The following is a 19,611-nucleotide window of genomic DNA, read 5'->3' as shown; positions in this document are numbered from 1 at the left end:
ATTTGTGCTTTTATTATTTCTGAATCCAAACTGACAAGGGTTTAATATGTTGTGTGAAACGAGGTAGGAATAGATCTGTTATCGAATTAACTTTTCAAAGATTTTAGAGAGCAGTGGTAAGTTAGATATTGGTCTATAGTTATTCAAGTCAGCTTGGTCACCTCCTTTATGGATTGGAGTGACCCTCACTATTTTGAGGATTGTTGGGAAGGTAGATGATTCAATGGATTTGTTAAAGAGCTTTACAATAATTGGTGACAATACTCAAGAAGCTTTTTTGTACATAAAAGCAGGCAAGTTGTTTATATCTCCTGCCTTGTTTTTAAGGGTGTTTATGATGAGCATAACTTCAGTGGGGTTGGTTGGAGCTAGGAATAGCGTATTTGGGTAGGTTCCTATGAGGTAGTCTGATGGACGGGCGTTTGTGCTTGGTATTTTGTTTGCTAGATTTTTTCCTATGGTGGAGAAGAAAACATTAAGTCTGTTTGCTGTTTCGGTTGGAGTGAGTAGGGGTTCATCTGATTTTGTTAGTTTGATTGCTTTGTTTTTGGATAACTTTTTAGTTCCAAGAATTTCAGATGGAGTTTTCCAGGTTTTTTTCATATCACCTTTGATGTTATGTAATCTATTTTCATAATACAATTTTTTTGACCTTCTTATCAGGCTGGTAAGTGCTGACGAGTAATTTCTCGACTGTTCTCTAGTTATTTGACCCATTCTATACTGTTTTTCATATTTGTGCTTTGTGTTAATGGATTTGAGGATGCTTGGTGTTAGCCAGGGATTATTCAGTCTCTTTGCTGTGATCTGTTTAGTTTTTCTGGGGCAATGTCTGTTGTAGAGGCATTGGGCTTTTGTTAGAAAATTATTTATACATTCATTCATATCTGTATATGTTTCAAGCTCATATTGCCAGTCGATGTTATTCGATGTTTGTTTTATACTTAATTCAAACTATAGATTCACTACAAATCTTATGATTACAAGCATTGATCCTGATACCAACCTCTTATTTAATGACTTAAATGAATCAAACAGTAACTGTAATTACTACACTGCAGAACAATCAAAGGCACTTCTCAGTGCCAACAACAACATAACTATATTTAACTACAATATCAGATCTTTAAGCAAGCATTACGATGACCTCATAGCATTACTAAATTCCTTACATGCCAATATGTCCATCATTACACTAACTGAAACCTGGCTAAAGCCTGATAGTACAGATGTCTATGCCATTCCTGGTTACACAGCCATACACAACTGTAGGCCAGATCAACAAGGGGGTGGCACAGCCATATACTACTCAGACCAACTAGAATGTATCACTAATACTTGCACAAGGGATGAACATGGGGAATATATAATAGCTAAATTCAAATCAAAGTACCTACAAAAACCTCTCACATTGATAAACATCTACAGAGTTCCACAGTCAAACATTAGCCAATTTAGTCAAAATCTAGGAAGTATGATAACTGATGCACGCATGAACAAAGATCACTTACTACTCTCAGGTGACTTCAATATAAATCTCCTGCAAGACCAGGACCCACACGTTACTGAATTCACAAACACAATGAGTAACTGTATGTTACTACCAACAGTAACAAAACCTAGAAGAGTTACAGAGACTAGTGTTTCCCTACTTGACCACATCTGGACCAACACCATATCCCCTTTAAAATCAGGCATAATTACAGATAATACCACAGACCACTACCCTACTTTCCTCATAACAACTCTTGGTAAACTACCCCAAGACACTACTAAAGTCACTTTCAGACTTCACAATGAGGCAGCCATTAATAACTTCACAACAGCAATAGCAAACATTGATTGGCACACTGAGCTAGAAACCTATACAGATATTGACGAATGTATTAATAATTTTCTAAAAAAAACCCAATACCTCTATAACAAGCACTGCCCTAAAAAAACTAAACAGATGACAGCAAAGAGACTGAACAGTCCCTGGCTAACACCCAGCATTCTCAAATCCATAAATACAAAACACCAATATGAAAAACAGTACAGAATGGGTCACATAACCAGAGACCAAACAAAACGTTACTCGTCAATCCTAACCAGCCTGATAAGAAGGGCAAAAAAATTGTATTATGAGAACAGATTATCCAACTTACGAGGTGATATAAAAAAGACCTGGAAAACCCTATCAGAAATTCTGGGAACAAAAAAGATATCACGAAATAGCGAAATAAAATTAGCAAAAACAGATGAACCCCAACTCCCACCAACAGAAACAGCAAACAGACTCAATGATTTCTTCTCCACTATAGGACAAAACCTTGCCAATAAAATCCCAAGCTCAGATACCCCACCAAATGACTACCTCACCGGCAACTACCCGAACACACTGTTCCTAGCTCCGACTAACCCATACGAAGTCTCCCTTATTATCAACGCACTAAAAAACAAGGCAGGAGATTTAAATACCTTACCACCCCTTATATACAAAAAAGTGTCACAAATGCTATCACCAATCATTGCAACACTCTTTAACAAATCCATTGAATCCTCCACCTTCCCTACAGTACTCAAAATAGCAAGGGTCACCCCGATCCACAAAGGAGGAGACCAAACAGAGTTGAATAACTATAGGCCAATATCCAACTTACACCCTCTCTCAAAAATCTTCGAAAAATTAATTCATAAACGAATCTACTCCTACCTTATCTCCCAAAACTTACTCAACCCCTGCCAATTTGGATTCAGGCCTAATAAAAATACTAATGATGCTATTATACACATGCTAGAACATATATACACTGCAATAGAGAAAAAAGAAGTCCCACTGGGGATCTTCATTGACTTACGTAAAGCTTTTGATACAGTTGACCATGACTTGCTCCACGTAAAATTGTCACACTATGGTATAAGAGGGCACTCCCTCAACTACCTCAAGTCTTACCTCAGCAACAGAAGCCAATATGTGTACGCAAATGGGGCAAACTCTTCTGCACAACCAATTACAGTTGGTGTCCCACAGGGAAGTGTCCTTGGCCCTCTTCTCTTTCTCCTATACATAAATGACCTTCCAAATGCTTCGCAATTACTCAAACCCACACTATTTGCAGATGACACTACATACGTCTTCTCTCACCCGAGCCCAGTCACGCTAGCCAATACTGTAAATACCGAATTACAGAAAATATCTACCTGGATGAGGACTAACAAACTTACACTAAACATTGACAAAACCTACTTCATTCAGTTTGGTAACAGAGCTACAGATGTCCCTCTTAACATAATGATAAATGGATCACCTATCACAAAACTAACAGAGGGAAAATTCTTAGGAATCCACCTTGATAATAGACTCAAATTTCATACACATATACATCAAATTTCTAAGAAAATTTCCAAGACTGTAGGCATACTATCGAAGATACGGTACTATGTTCCACAGTCAGCCCTCCTGGCCCTATATCACTCTCTTATTTACCCCTATCTCACCTATGGAATTTGTGCATGGGGCTCAACAACAATTAACCATCTCAGACCACTAATTACCCAACAAAAGGCTGCAGTTAGAATGATAACAAATTCTCACTACAGGCAGCACACTCCACCAATATTCAATACACTAAACCTACTCACCATACAAAACATCCATACTTATTACTGCACCTATTACATACATAGAACACTTAACTCTGATATTAACCCTCCCCTCAAACATCTCCTTGCCAACCTCAACAGAACACATGACCATAACACAAGGCACAGATCACTCTTTGATGTTCCTCGTGTCCATCTCACACTATGCAAAAACTCAATGCACATAAAAGGCCCTAAAATCTGGAATTCATTACCTGTAAATATAAAAGAAACACAACCTGTTTATAAATTCAAGTCTCTTCTCAAAAATTACTTACTCACCCAAAACCAAATAAATACTGAATAACTGAACATTATAAATTGTATATCTTAAATGTTTCTCACAATTATATCACATAAATGTTAAACCTAAAACCCAATCTAACTTTATTATTTTTTAAATACACTACCTAACAGAATCACTACCTAACTGAATGCAACCATATGACCTGTCTTTGTAATACTCACTTGTGCTTTATAGTTATCTGTTTACATTAATGTTTTATCACTGATTTCATCATTGCTTAGTAGCAGCGCTGTATAGTCCTTGTGGCTTAGCGCTTCTTTTTGATTATAATAATAATAATAATCATTGCTTAGTTAATCTTAAGTTAATTTTAAGCCAGCCCGTAATGCTATGCATAGTATAAGTGGCTTTGGCATACTGCTCTTATCTGTATTTTTTTTGTACCTCTGTATGTGTGCACAAATTGGAAATAAATAAATAAATAAATAAATAAATAGCTGCTATAAAGTTGTTAACCGCTGTCTCGTTATGTAGTCTGAAGGTTACTTTAGTAATGTCTTGTGGCAGTTTGCCCAGATTAGTAATGAGAAAGGTTGGGTAGTGGTCTGTAGTGTTGTCTGTGATTATGCCTGATTTTAAAGGGGATATGGTGTTTGTCCAGATGTGGTCTATTAACCCTTTGACTGTTTCAGGGCCCTCTCTGAAACTGTCATTCTAGCCAAATATTAAAAAAAAAATTATTTTTTTATGTTTAGGAATATTTTTATATTTTAACCAAAAAAATTTTTTATCATACTTAAAGATATAAAAAGTTTAAAAATTGCGAGAGGGAACAGGCGCTGCCGCCACCCGTATTCTTTTTTTTATCAATTTCAAAGGTTTTTGATTTTTAAATTTTTTTTTTCCGGTAACTTATGTCCGGAGAAAAATGAAGGTATTTTAAATATACACCCATTATTTCAAAAAAAAGAAAAAACTTATACTATTATTTTGTGTATACACTTTTTTTAAAAAAAAACAATACAAAAAATGTTTATTATATTGTTCCATAATATATAAAAATGAAGCACAACCATCCAGAACTGCGAGGTCCTTTTTGAAACATGGGATATGAGAGGGCATTCACACTCCCCACACAAAACGAGGTTCGGGGGGGGCGCTTTGTGGTTTTTAAAAACATAACACCTCTTTACTTTTTCTGGGGTAGGAGGGAGTTGTATGGGGGAGTGATACCCGGCCTCTAAAGGGTGACGCCTGGGGTTTTTTACGAGGGGTTGTCCCCTTCTTTTCAATTATTTGTCTGATTACTGACTGGCCCCCATTTTTGATGTTTTGTTGGTCTTCAACTTTATAAGATAAGATTTAAAAGATATCAAAAAAGGAAAAAAGTTTGATATACCCCTTATAACTTTTTGAAAAGCTGAAACCAATCTGATGTCACATTTGTCCCAAGGGATTTGAGGGGTCCATGACAGCCGCAGGCTTTAGAATGGGGTTATTTGGTCTCTGGTCCCGCCACGGGTACCATTTCGTTTGGGAACTGATGTCAACAATGAATCACGCTTTTATGCCACCAAATGCCATGATGTCATTGGCAGCAAGGCTTATTTTCCTGGGAGGCCCAACCTGGCAAGTTTAACCACCACGGGCCAAACCCCCTTTAAGTTCACCCAAGAAATCATGAGAAGGCGACAGAAAAACATATGCCCTTACCAAATATGGTTCCCTATTGTTCAATCATCACCAGAGAACCAAACCCCTTATTTGGATTCCTCAAAGTATTACTGCCAGTGTACACAATATTTAAAAAAAAACCCCTTCGCAATCACACAATAAATATTTATACCAAAAGGCCTTTTGGAATTGTTGAAGAGAGTCTTCGAATAAAACGGACCACCAAAAAAACTTCCTAAGGGGTAAAAATACGCAGACTTTTGTTTCAGGTAAAAAAACATTTTTATTTAATAACCGTCGCTTGTCAGGCCGGTTTTGTCTGGGGAAATACGCAAGATCAGGAAAAGAACACCTATAATGTCACTAAAAACCCGAGTTGAAATCAGGCATCTGTTGTCCAGATGTGGGACAGGGCTTTTTACACATGTGGCATGCATTTTTTTAAAAAACAGGACATCCTGCCCCGTTGTTCCTTTCCCCTTTTTAGCCTGATTTTGGTGGAGAATTGTATTTTCCCTGGGGAATCACAGATGTATTTGTTTCAAATGATGTCCACGTTGTTCACAAAATAACTCAAAAAGTCCAGTTCACGGGATTGTTCCCGGGACAAGATGGCTTTTCCACTTTGTGTCACAAAGCCCGGGGACAAAAACTTCATCCCCAACCCAGATGCGGTCTGCTGGGGGCATATTTACCCTTGGGTGCAGGGTTGCATTTGGAGGGAGGCTGGGTTTTGCTGAGTACCCCGTTAGTAAAGGGGGCCGGAGGGCCATCCGGATACTTCACACCACTGCCCCCTCCCCCACTGTCACCATTCATACCCATCTAAATATCCCCCTTATCAGCTGGGGTTAAAAATGCCCCAGAGTTTTCCTTCCCTGGGGAAAAACATATGAAACACTACCAGACCAACCCAAAACTGGGCCACTGGGGGAAATTACCACTGTCACAGAACTGCTTTAAAAAGACCTTGAAATCACTATACATCACTGCTATACAGGGTCACCAAAAATAGTTTTTCGCCCCGGTACAGGGGAACGAACGGAACGCCGCAAACCCGAGGCAAGGTTGTGGGGCATCTGGTTTTAATTTAAAATTTTCCCCACCGCAAACCACTTTAAAACCCAATTTACTGTCACGAATTCATCCAGAGCATCACTTGGGCAAAAAACTTCAATCCCAGGAGGAGGAATTTATGGAGGCAGGGAAATGGGCGACAACCGGGGCCCAAATAAAAGCTAGGCCCCATTTTTTTACAGGGGACAACCCCTGAACCCTTCTTTCCGAGGCCCAGGCCTTTTGGGGACAGTCCGGGGAAATTTTGCAAAACACGGAAAAATTTAAAATACCGGAAACAGTCAAAGGAAAATGTTGTTCGAGACTTTTGGTTTTATTGTTGCAACAGGCAGTTACTTATTGTGTTTTTTAATTTGGGGTTTTTTGGGGCCTGGGGGGAGTTTTTGGAAATCACCTGAGAGGGGTTTTTTTCGGGCATCGAACTGTTTTCCCCAATAAAATGATAAATGTTTTTCGGGGACCAGATGTTTTTAAATTGGGGGGGTTTTTTAGGGTTTTATTTTAACAGATAATTTCCTTTCATCCCTTTTTCAAGATTTAATAAAACTGAGGGTTTAATTAAAAGCGTTCCCCCCTGCTGGTCTGCCCAGTTTTGGGATCGAAACAGGAATGGATAGAAAAGAAATCAGGTGTTTGGTTTTTGTGAGGGTTTTATTATATTTAAAAGGGAAAGAGTAAGCATAGGTCATAAATGTTTTTTCAAGATCTGACATTGTAGTTTAGTTTTTAGGCAATGCATAAAAGAGTGATTTACCTTTAGAAAAAAAAAAGGATATTAGAAGCGTGGTATTTATAAAGTTTTAATTTGAAATTGAAAATTTTAAAAATTGATTGGTTTTTGGGGGGGTTTTAATTTTTTTAAGAGTGGATGGGGGGGATAGGTATAACAAATGCAGGGGAATAGAAAAGGGGAGGTTCATCCCCGAATGGTGCAAGAAGGGGGTAAAGAAAGGGTTTATATGAGGTTGGTACCATGTTGACAGGCATTAATTATTTGTGAGGAAAATTTTTTTATGGTTGGGAAATTTTTGGAGGAGAGGAAAACAGGGCCTTTTTTGGGGGGAATGGGAATTTTTTGTTAAAAGCATTAACGGATATAAAACAAAAAAAAAAAAAGGACAGACCTGATAACGACAAATAACCCAAATAGAAAAAAAGGAGCCAAACATGTTTGATCCGACACGGCCCCCCCACCCCATCATTGCTCGCTTTTCGCCCCCGCCCCCACCACCGCCACTACCAACCACCACCCTTCCTGCCCTTTTAAAGTCCTGTCCACTTTTGGTTAGGTGGGCTTGTAAATGGTCCAAGTCGGGTCAAACGCCGGAGCCCCTTTTTCAAAAGGGGTTATTTGTGTATCAACAGCACACTTATGGCAAGACATTGATTGATTGAATTATGATGAATACTAGAAAGTACTTCACAGAGTAACAGAACGGGAATGAGATGAAGTTAAACCACTGGAACTTTATAAAATTATATGGTAAATTACATACTTAAAACTGGATGCCATAACTTTACCATTTAGCTACAAAGGTAAATTAAATAAAACAGGGTAATAAAAGTAAGCATTGGTAACAAGAGAACTTTATTTAGCGCCTAGATCTACTGGCATGAACTCATAAAAAATCTGTTTTCAATTAAAACACAGTTTTAATATCTATTTTTTATTATAGATCCGGGAAATTTGGGAGTATTTCATAAAATTGATTAACCCCACCTGATATATGCAAACCGAAAGGTAAGTTTCATAGTATATTGTTAACTTCTTATCTCTGTCAAGATAATACAAAGCCTCCCCTTAGGGGTTGTGTATTTCAGGTTGATTTTAGACAATCCTTTGTCATCTAGAAGTAAAGACTTCTAACATTCTACATCAGAAGGCTGGCCATGTAATGTATCTTGTATCTCATAAGAACTTTGCTTTTTATTTTTATTTAAATTTTAGTATACCAGATATTTTTATTATAGTTGTTATTATCATCATCATGAGGGGGAAAAACAAACCCCTAGGAGCCCATACAGTGTCTGGGGAATGAGAGGCAATCAGGTTTGATCCAAGGAAGGGAAAGACCAGTTAAAATCCTTGCTCATGAGCCCTCACCTGCATCAAGGAACTTCCTGTGAAGGGTAGTAGATTTTTTGTTATGGTTAGACGAATCTGCCACCTTGGTATTATTATAGTGGAAAACTTTCATAGGGCATTTACATCTCTGAAACTTTCCCATCAGATTATTACTTTAATTCATGTGGAAGCACAAATTTGCAGGTGCTACAGCAACTGGGGAATGGAAGGTAATTGGATTGATCCAAAGGGAGAGAAGATAGCTCTGATTCCTAGATCAAGAACCTTCATGCCATCACAGCATTCCCCTTACCACCCACCCAAATTCCTCCAAAGGTTTGGCCTACAGAAAGTTTTCAGTGTTTGTCTAATTCTTTTGTAGCCGGTGCCCTTTCCTTCTTCCCCTCATTTACTTGGGGGTTTACCTGATTTGTTTTTGGGAGGTCACTGTCCCTGCAGCCCATTCCTGTATGTATTTTCTATATTTCTTCTTTAGATGATGGATGCCTATTCATCAGTCTAGAACCTTTGTACTTTAATCTCAATATTCCATTTGTAATTTTTTGTTTTGAAGGTTTTCCTTTCCCACACCTATTGTTTTAGTTCCTCATATAAACCAGGTTCCATAATCTTTCATATTATTTATTCTAACTTATGCTTCCAAATGAATAAAAATCACCCAAATTTTGTAGCATCACATTGATTATATGAATGCACGTGGTATTCATGAACCTTCATATCCATATTTTTACTTTTTGCCCAACCAAGTTGAGCAGGAATAATGACATTGCCCTTACAATCTCCAGTGTATGCACTGACCTATATATGGTTACCACTACTAGATTCCCCTCTCCTCCCCTTGTGAGCCTGTTTGATATTCTTAAACTGTAATGGAGTCTGCGGGTCATTCCACTTACTGACCACCCTGAAACTGAAGAAATATTTTAACATCCCTGTGACTCATTTGTGCCTGTGAGTACCATTTTCTTATCTCTCAAACAACTTGTCCCTGTCCACCCTTATCATATCCTCTGAGTATTTTGTACATTGTTATATGTCTGCCCAGGTCCTTCTGTCCTCCAGGGGTCATTAGATTCAGTTCCATTAGCCCTCTCTTCATGGCTCATACTCCTTAGCCTAGACTTAGTCTCATTGCACACTTCTGGGATTTTTCTCCAGTTTCAACATGATTTCAGGTGTAGGTTTCCATATTGGTGCACATTCTCCAAAAAAAGCCCTGACATAGGTTTTATAAAGTGCCTGGAATGACTTTTTGTTGAGATTCCCGAAGGTCATTGTCAGATTTTCCAGGCGATGACTGCAGAGGTTACTCAGTTGACATGAGCCTCTGGCAATATTCTAAGGCACTTTCCTTCCTCCTAGGTCCTGTTTGAATGAGGTTTGCACTCTCTGTCCTCCAAATCTATACTCTGTGTCCAGTCTTCTGGCCTCTTCCCCAATCCTTATAAACTGGGGTTGATTTCAAGCAATTATTTATCTGACTAACTCTGCAGTTTGTTTGCATCTATTTGCATCCTTTCTCTGTCCTCATGTGTTTGTATTTTCCTCATTAATTTTACATCATCAATGAACAGAGGTACATATGACTCAATCCCATCTGGCATGCCATTCACATAAACCAGAAACAACACTAGCCATAATACCTATCCTTGTAGTACCATTATTTTTACTCTTCCCCATTCTGACATCTCTTCCCAAATAGTCACTCTTTACTTCCTTTCCCTAAGGTACTCTTTGATCCACCAGGGCACATTCCCAAGTTTTTGCCCTAGTCTCATGTGTGGTACTGTATCAGATGCCTTCTTGCAGTCTAAGAAAATACAATCCACCCAACCCTTTCTCTCCTGTCTAACTTATATTAATTTATCATGAATTCTAAAATATTGGTAAGCCAAGACTTGCCATCTCTGAACACTTGCTGGTTATTGTTTATAAAACTTCATCTCTGTAAGTGCTCTACCACTCTCCTGACTATCTTCATTACTTTGCATGGTATACATGTTAGCAAAACTGGCCTGAAGTTCAATGCTTACTGCCTATCTCCTTTCTTAACTATAAGTACTACATTTGCTGTCTTTCAGATCTTTGGCAACTCTCCTATGTTCATTGCCTCTCTGCATCTTTGGTTCAGCCAAGGGCTTTCTCTGCCTTTTTTATTTTCCTTGCTTCATCTATTTACGAAGTTTCCTATGCCTCTTGGCACTTTCCAACCACGTACTCCATCACTTCATCCACTGATTTTCCTTCCAGTTCCCTCTCCCACTGCAGTGCTTTCGAGAATTCCCTCATGCCTGCAAAATTTGTTCTTCTAAAATTAGTCCAGCTACTCGCACCTTCCACTTACCAATGTTCCCTCGGTGTTAAGTTCCACAAGGTATTCAGACTTCAGTACTGCATGGTCACTGATACCCAGGGGGCTTTAATATTCTGTTTCTCCTGTGTTGGACCCACTTATCATATCCTTAACATACTGGAACATTAAGTTATCCCTGACCACCTCCCAATTATCCCAGTCTATTTCTTTGTGGTTGAAATTGCCCATGGAGTAATGGGATCTGATGTTATGTCAGTCAGCTCTGTCTCTGTGATGGCTCTGATGTCTGGAGTTAACTCAGTTTTTTGTTCCTTCAGCTCATCACTTGTTAGATAACCCATCTGTGTTGATGTACATTGGAGCCTCTACTTGCAAGTTTAATCCGTTCCATGACCTTGCTCGCAACTGGATTTGCTCGTTTGCAGAGCCAGTTTTCCTCATTTAAATTAATTAAAATGCAATTAATCTGTTCCAGTGGAATTCTGTACTTCAATAATTTCACTAATATTGACTCTACGGCTTATTTATCTATCACAGTTCATCAAATATGACATAAACAATATAAATAACATAGAAACCTGATATATACTCCAGAATGCATAAAATATGTCATTATGTAACAGGTGGAGGCGGCCACAACCACTCCCTCTTTGTTGTGGTAAACACTGCCATCTGGCGACGGCCTTTTGAAGTCGTCTATTATTATAATTATTATTATGTAGTATATTATTATTATACTATATGTATTATTATTATACTACAGTGGACCCCCGGTTAACGATTTTAATCCGTGCAAGAGGGGTAATTGTTATGCGAAATAATCGCTATGTGAATGAATTTTCCCCATAAGAAATAATGGAAATCAAATTAATCCGTGCAAGACACCCAAAAGTATGAAAAAAAAAATTTTACCACATGAAATATACATTTTCCCACACACAAAGAGAAGGATACATGCACAATAGTAGAGTAGTACATGCACAGTATATATTGTGCATGTACTAGTCTACTAAATGAAGAATAAATGACACTTACCTTTATTGAAGATGCAGCAATGACTGATGAGACACTGTGTCCTGGGAGTGCCTTTTCCTCCTGAGTACTGTAGGTCCTGTTTGGCATTTTCTTCCAGAACAGGCCTTATCACACTGTGTATGCCACTACGATTCTTAAATCTCTCAAACCAACCTTTGCTGGCTTTAAATTCACCAATATGAGCACTAGTTCCAGGCATTTTTCCCTGTTCACCTGGGTGTTAGTCGACTTGTGTGGGTTGCATCCTGGGAGACAAGATTAAGGACCCCAATGGAAATAAGTTAGACAGTCTTCGATGACACTGACTTTTTTGGGTTATCCTGGGTGGCAAATCCTCTGGGGTTAATTGTTTCTTGGTATTCTCAATAAGCCACACCAACAACGGTGCTACAGCAGCAGCAGCAGCTGACAGTGCAGCAGCAGCAGCAGCTGACAGTGCAGCAGCAGCAGCAGTTGTACCACCAATAGTAGCGATGGTTGATTGGGGTTTATTATACAACCTGGCCAGCTCGGAGACATGCACTCCACTTTCATACTTATCAATGATCTTTTTCTTCATCTCTATTGTAATTCTCACCCTTATTGCTGTAGGGTTGGCACTAGAAGCTTTCTTGGGGCCCATGGTCACTTATTTTCCAGAAAAAGCACCGAAAACACTGTAATAATACGAAATATTCCGATTGTATGCTTGGATGTTACCGCGGAGGCTGGCTGGTAAACAATGCCACCGGTGGAACATGTGAGCGTGGCTCAGGCCGCACATTGGACGCGTCTCGGACGAAAATCGGTAAGCGGGTTTTTAAGCGGTATGTGAGGCAAAATTTTTGCAATTAAAGTAAGCGTTATGCGAAATAATCGCTATGTGATGCCATCGTTATGCGGGGGTCCACTGTATATGTATTATTATTATACATATATTATTATTATTATTGTATTATATTATTATTATTGTATTATATTATTATTATTATTGTATTATATTATTATTATTGTATTATATTATTATTATTATTATTGTATTATATTATTATACTATTATTATTGTATTATATTATTATACTATTATTATTATACATATGATTATTATTATTACGTTAAGAAGCATCTTTCTATCATACATTGCCCCAGTTTCAAAAAGATAGTCCCACAAACAAATGAGATACAATTCCCTAGATCAAGAGCAAGAGCCCCTCACCAGCATCAAGGAACCTGCCTTAAGGTCTGCTCACTTATGGAAATTTTGCTCGCGTATGGAAACAAAAAATGACCCATTGACTGCTCATATTTGGAAAAACTCACACGTGGATGCCCTCGCAAGTAGAGGTTCCACTGTACTACACTCTTGGCTTACTCTCCCTTATCATACACAGATTTATGTTATCTACTTCCATTGGATGTTGCTCACTCAACAGGTGTAGTATGTAGAACTGGGGTTGGTGTGTGCATCTCTACTGGGTGTGTGGCCAGGGGGTAGGGGATGGAGTGTGGAGATGGGGAATGTGCGAGGGGTTGGTGTTAGTGGTGCTGGGGAAGTGAGGGTAGCCCAGAGTTAGGCCACACCGGTGTCACTGTTTGTGGTTTCAGGGGTTGATTCTCAGATCCTGGCCCAATCACTTAATTTGATACTTTATAGATTCACTCCCTCTTAGCCTTTTGGGCCCTTTCATACCTGCTCTTAAAAACTATATACAGTCCCTGCCTCCACCACTTCCTCACCAAGATCATTTCACTTCCAGACCACTCCGAGACTGAAGAAACACTTCTTAACATTCCTGTGGCTCATCTGTGATTTTAACTTTCAACAGTGTCCCTGAGGTCCCATTTCTCAAACAGCTTATTCCTGCCTGCCTTATTAATTTTCATGAGTATTTTGTGTGTTATCATGTTCCCCTTGGTTTTTCTGTCCAGTGTCATTAGATCCAATTCCAATTCCGTTAACCTCTCCTTGTAGCTCATGTCCCTAAATTAAGGAACAAGGTTTGTTACATACTAATGCACTTTCTTCAGTTTCTTAACATGCTATTTCAGGTGCAGGTTCCATACTGGTGCTGCACAATCCAAGATGGACTAGAAAAGTATGTTGTATAAAGGGCCTAGAATGACTTTGTTAATTGAGATTCTTTTAGGCTACTCTTAGATTTGCCAGACAAGCATTGGCTGCAGAGATTATTTGGCTGATGTAAGTCTCTGCAATATACTGGGCCTTGTGCTTACCCCTAGGTCTTCCTCTCTGAGTGAAATCTGCAGCCTCTGTCCCCTTAGTCTTTACCCCATTTCCAGTCTTCTGGAAATGGGGTAGAAGTTAAGCAACCATTTATCTGACCAGTCTTGCGGTTCCATTTGCAGCCTTTCTCTGTCCTTGTCTGTTTTTATTCGTATTAGCTTTGTCATCAGCAAACAGGGATACATCTGACTCAATCATATCTGGAATATTCACATAAACCAAAAACAGTACTGACACTTCTCCATTCTGGCATCTCTTCCCAGGCAAAGGCAGTCACTCTTTGCCTCCTTCCTTTGAGATACTCTTTGATCCAGAGTGAGAGAGTGTGTGTGTGTGTGTGTGTGTGTGTGTGTGTGTGTGTGTGTGTGTGTGTGTGTGTGTGTGTGTGTGTGTGTGTCTGTGTCTGTGTCTGTGTGTACTCACCTAGTTGTGGTTGTAGGGGTCGAGTCATAGCTCCTGGCCCCACCCCTTCACTGGTCTCTACTGGGTCACTTTCCCTGAACCATGAGCTTTATCATACTTCTGCTTAAAGCTATGTATGGATCCTGCCTCCACTAGATTGCTTCCCAAACTATTCCACTTCCTGACTACTCTGTGATTCTTCTGTGTCTTCAGCTTCCAACTGTGTCCCCTTGTTGCTGTTCCCTATCTCTCGAACATCCTGCCTTTGTCCACCTTGTCAATTCCTCTCAGTATTTTATATGTCGTTATCATGTCCCCCCTATCTCTCCTTTCCTCCAGTGTTGTCAGGTCGATTTTCCTTACCCTCTCCTCGTAGGACATACCCCTTAGCTCTGGGACTAGTCTTGTTGCAAACCTTTGCATTTTCTCTAGTTTCTTTATGTCCTTGGCTAGTTGTGGGTTCCAAACTGGTGCCGCATACTCCATTATGGGCCTAATGTACACAGTGTACAGGGTTCTGAACAATTCCTTATTAAGATGTCGGAATGCTGTTCTTAGGTTTGCTAGGCGCCCATATGCTGCAGCAGTTATTTGATTGATGTGCACCTCAGGAGATGTGCCTGGTGTTATACTCACCCCAAGATCTTTTTCCTTGAGTGAGGTTTGTAGTCTCTGGCCCCCTAGACTGTGCTCTGTTAGTGGTCTTCTTTACCCTTCCCCAATCTTTATGACTTTGCACTTGGTGGGGTTGAACTCCAGGAGCCAATTGGTGGACCAGGTCTGCAGCCTGTCCAGATCCCTTTGTAGTTCTACAAGGTCTTCGTCCAAGTGAATTCTTCTCATCAACTTCACATCATCTGCAAACAGGGACACTTCAGAGTCTATTCCTTCCATCATGCCGTTCACAAATACCAGAAACAGCACTGGTCCTAGGACTGACCCCTGTGGGACCCCACTCGTCACAGGTGCCCACTCTGACACCTCGTGCCATGTACCATGACTCTGCTGTCTTCTTGACAAGTATTCCCTGAGCCATTGTAGTGCCTTCCCTGTTATTGCTGCCTGGTCCTCCAGTTTTTGCACTAATCTCTTGTGTGGAACTGTGTCAAACGCCTTCTTACAGTCCAAGAAAATGCAATCTACCCACCCCTCTTTCTCTTATCTTACTGCTGTCACCCTGCCATAGAACTCCAGTAGGTTTGTGACACAGGATTTCCCGTCCCTGAAACCATGTTGGCTGCTGTTGATGAGATCATTCCTTTCTAGATGTTCCACCACTCTTCTCCTGATAATCTTCTCCATGACTTTGCATACTATACATGTCAGTGACACTGGTCTGTAGTTTAGTGCTTCATGTCTGTCTCCTTTTTTAAAAATTGGGGCTACATTTGCTGTCTTCCATACCTCAGGAATTCTCCCTGTTTCGGTAGATGTGTTGGATATTGTTGTGTGTTTTTATGTGTACTCCCCTAATTGTACTCAACTAATTGTGGTTGCAGGGGTCGAGACTCAGCTCCTGGCCCCGCCTCTTCACTGATTGCTACTAGGTCCTCTCTCTCTCTGCTTCCTGAGCTTTGTCATACCTCGTCTTAAAGCTATGTATGGTTCCTACCTCCACTACGTCACTTGCTAGGCTATTCCACTTCCTGGCGACTTTATGACTGAAGAAATACTTCCTAACATCCCTGTGACTCGTCTGAGTCTTCAGCTTCCAGTTGTGACCCCTTGTTTCTGTGTCCCCGCTCTGGAACATCCTGTCTCAGTCCACCTTATATATTCCACGCAGTATCTTGTATGTCATTATTATGTCTCCCCTGACCCTCCAGTGTAGTTTACATTTGAAAACTGCTGTGATACTCAGCTAGATCCCAAGAGCAAGAAAGTCAGAGAGTATAGTAGCTATTGTCATTCAAAGCTAGCACAAATTATTTTGTCATTAATTACTTACTGATTTTTCTTTAGAATATGCCATCATTGAACAAATGTAAATATTGTAGTATGAGTGAGGTATGCTTTTTGTATCCATTTTTAACCCTTTAATGGCCCAAACATATATATACGTTCACTTGCGCAGTGCCCCGAATATTTTGAAAAAAAATTATAGAAAAAAGAGCACAAGGTACTAAGTGGTCCCAGATTTTTTTAATATGGTGCACACCGTATATATATGTTTAGGGCGCTACACGTAAGAACGTATATATATGTTTGGACCATTTAGGGGTTAACTGTGTCTGACGATTCCTTGTGCATAGCCTTAGAAGACCAAAATAGTAAAAAAAACTTATACCCCAAATATACTGATTATTCCAAGTGAAGCAATGTTTGAAGTGCTAAAACACCTTGAAACACATAAAAAAAACTAGTAGATATAGCATTGAACATTAAAAGCAACTAAAAAAACAATCATATATTACTGTCAGTAAATTGTAAAATGTAAAAATTGCTAGAACATTTATGCCACTGTTGCTGATTAGTGATCATTTTTTCACCAACTTCAACACACCATAAAATCGTAAGCTTTTATCAAATTTCACTCATTTTATTCTTATTCAATTCAGAAAAACAAGCTCTTATTGATCTGTAAGAAAAAAAAATTTTTTTTTTTTATTCTCCAAAATCTTTCCCCCCCATACACAGGATTTTTTTTTCAGGCTATCCTCCCAGTTAAGGGTTAATATCAGCATTGGCATCACATTAAATGGTCAAAAATTCTTATATTTCAGAAAAGCTGACTCCTATCAGAAAGTTGTTTCCTTTCTGCAAGCTGTCCTAAGTAAGTTATGAAGTAATGCTGAAATGTTTGTTGTTATATTCACAAAAATGTGCAAAACCCATGTGGACACTAGGACTAATAATGAAAATTACTATTTTGGCAGTCACAACATTTTATATTATACTTATATCCAGTAAATAATAATCTATTCCTATGTGTTGTTGAGAAACTACACAATTACTCCATTTAACAGAGGGGTTCTTGATCTGAGGAACTTGATTCTCTCTTCATCCTTAGATCAAACCTGATTGCCTCCTATTTACCCTGGTGCTCTATGATTCTGACAGGATTATTGCTTTCCCATGAATATAATAATGCATTATATTACTGCACAATCATACTTTATATCTAGAGAAGATAAAGATTGTAGGAATTCCTCTAAATCATCATTATATATTGTACATTATTTTTGTAAATATGTAAAGGGATTTGTTTTACAAACTGTACTAAATAATATTGGTGGAGATAATGACTACCTACCTACTTTGAGTCTACCTGGAGGGTATTCCGGGGATCAATGCCCCTGCGGCCTGGTCCACAACCAGGCCTCCTGGTGGATAAGGGTCTGATCATCTAGGCTGTTACTGCTGGCTGCAAATAGTCCAATGTACAAACCACAGCCCGGCTGATCCTGCACTGACTTTAACCCTTAAACTGTCCAAACGTAGATCTGTGTTTGCACGCATAGAGCTCCGAACTTAGATCTGTTTTATTTTACATTCCTTCAAATTTGGCACGATAGGCCTGAGTCGCCTAGACACGAGAGAATGGGTCTGCGCCCTAATTATTATTATTATTATAATCAAAAAGAAGCGCTAAGCCACAAGGGCTATACAGCGCTGCAGTCTGCGCCCTAAGTGTGTGCAGTATGAAAAAAAATCAGGGACGCTGGGGTACCGCTTGGTAGCACCAGTTAATTTCAGCTCCATCTTGGGTTAACATCATGGCAAACCCCTGTGATTCACTCATACCTCATCATATTAACACTACTATTCTTGGAAAGAGTAACAGAATGCGAGTTTAGTGAATTTAACACCAATATAGCCACTAATGTTCAAGGAATTAGTGAAACTATTGATAACCCAGATGACCCTCAGCCCATCACCTCTGGGGTGGTTAGTGTGGACAGTGTAGCCATACAAGACCCTCAGCCCAGTACCTCTGGGGTTGCTAGTGTTACTACCCAGAGGAAATTATCATTTTCCAAGCCTTATGATGCTGACAGTGGTGAAAGTGATATAAGTGATGATGATGAAATCGATTTTATGCCCATAGAGGATTCGTCGAGTGACAGTGATTATCATTATTCCCCAGTGAAACATACTTTTAGGCATTGTAACCTACATTCAGGCAGTGTGCCATATGCAGTCGGCGGCAAGGGTCATGGCAGGTCACGATCCTAAACCCCAACTAGTAATAGTGATCATGAAGATGAATATGCTGGGATGGAGGAAGAGGAGGTTGGTGGCATGGTACCTGGACCTCGTGGCGCTGTGGGTGGGAAGACAAAGGACCATTCGACACCCTCTCAACCAAGTGCTGCCACCACACCTGTCCTCCCTCCTGCTCCCCCATGCCACAGGTCCACCCTGCACCATGTGACTGCAAATGGAACTAGACAGAAAGTACACCATTCTTGCCACATCCTTTCAATTTTGATGCCAGTGGAAGTGGTATCATGCCAGTGTCCCATCACAAATGAGTACAGAGACTATTTTCAACTATACTTTGATGAGCCAATAATGAACCTAATTGTTACCCAGGAAAAGTTGGTAGATTTATCTATAACTTCATAAATAGAACACAAAAGAGTAATAGTAAACAGAGTAAAGTCAGAGGTGGCATCAGTGAAAAGCTCTGTCATCCTCGTATCCGACATAAACAGAGATGTAAGCCAAAGCACCATGTCTTCCTTTGTGGATGACACCTGAATTTGCATGTCATCCATAGAAGATCCCACAAGTCTCCAAGCGGACATCAACCAATGAAGACAGATTTCAATTACTCCACTATAGAAAACAAACTATAGAAATTAAAATTGTATCAGAGTATAAAAAAAATTCCAACCACATAATAGAGCAAAAAAACTAATGTGAAGGACATGGGAATGATAATGTCAGAGGATCTCACTTTCAAAGATCACAACAATGTATCT

Source organism: Cherax quadricarinatus, chromosome 6 (genome assembly GCF_038502225.1).
Source record: "Cherax quadricarinatus isolate ZL_2023a chromosome 6, ASM3850222v1, whole genome shotgun sequence".
Taxonomy (NCBI): Eukaryota; Metazoa; Arthropoda; class Malacostraca; order Decapoda; family Parastacidae; genus Cherax; species Cherax quadricarinatus.
Note: the sequence above shows the minus strand (reverse complement) of the source record.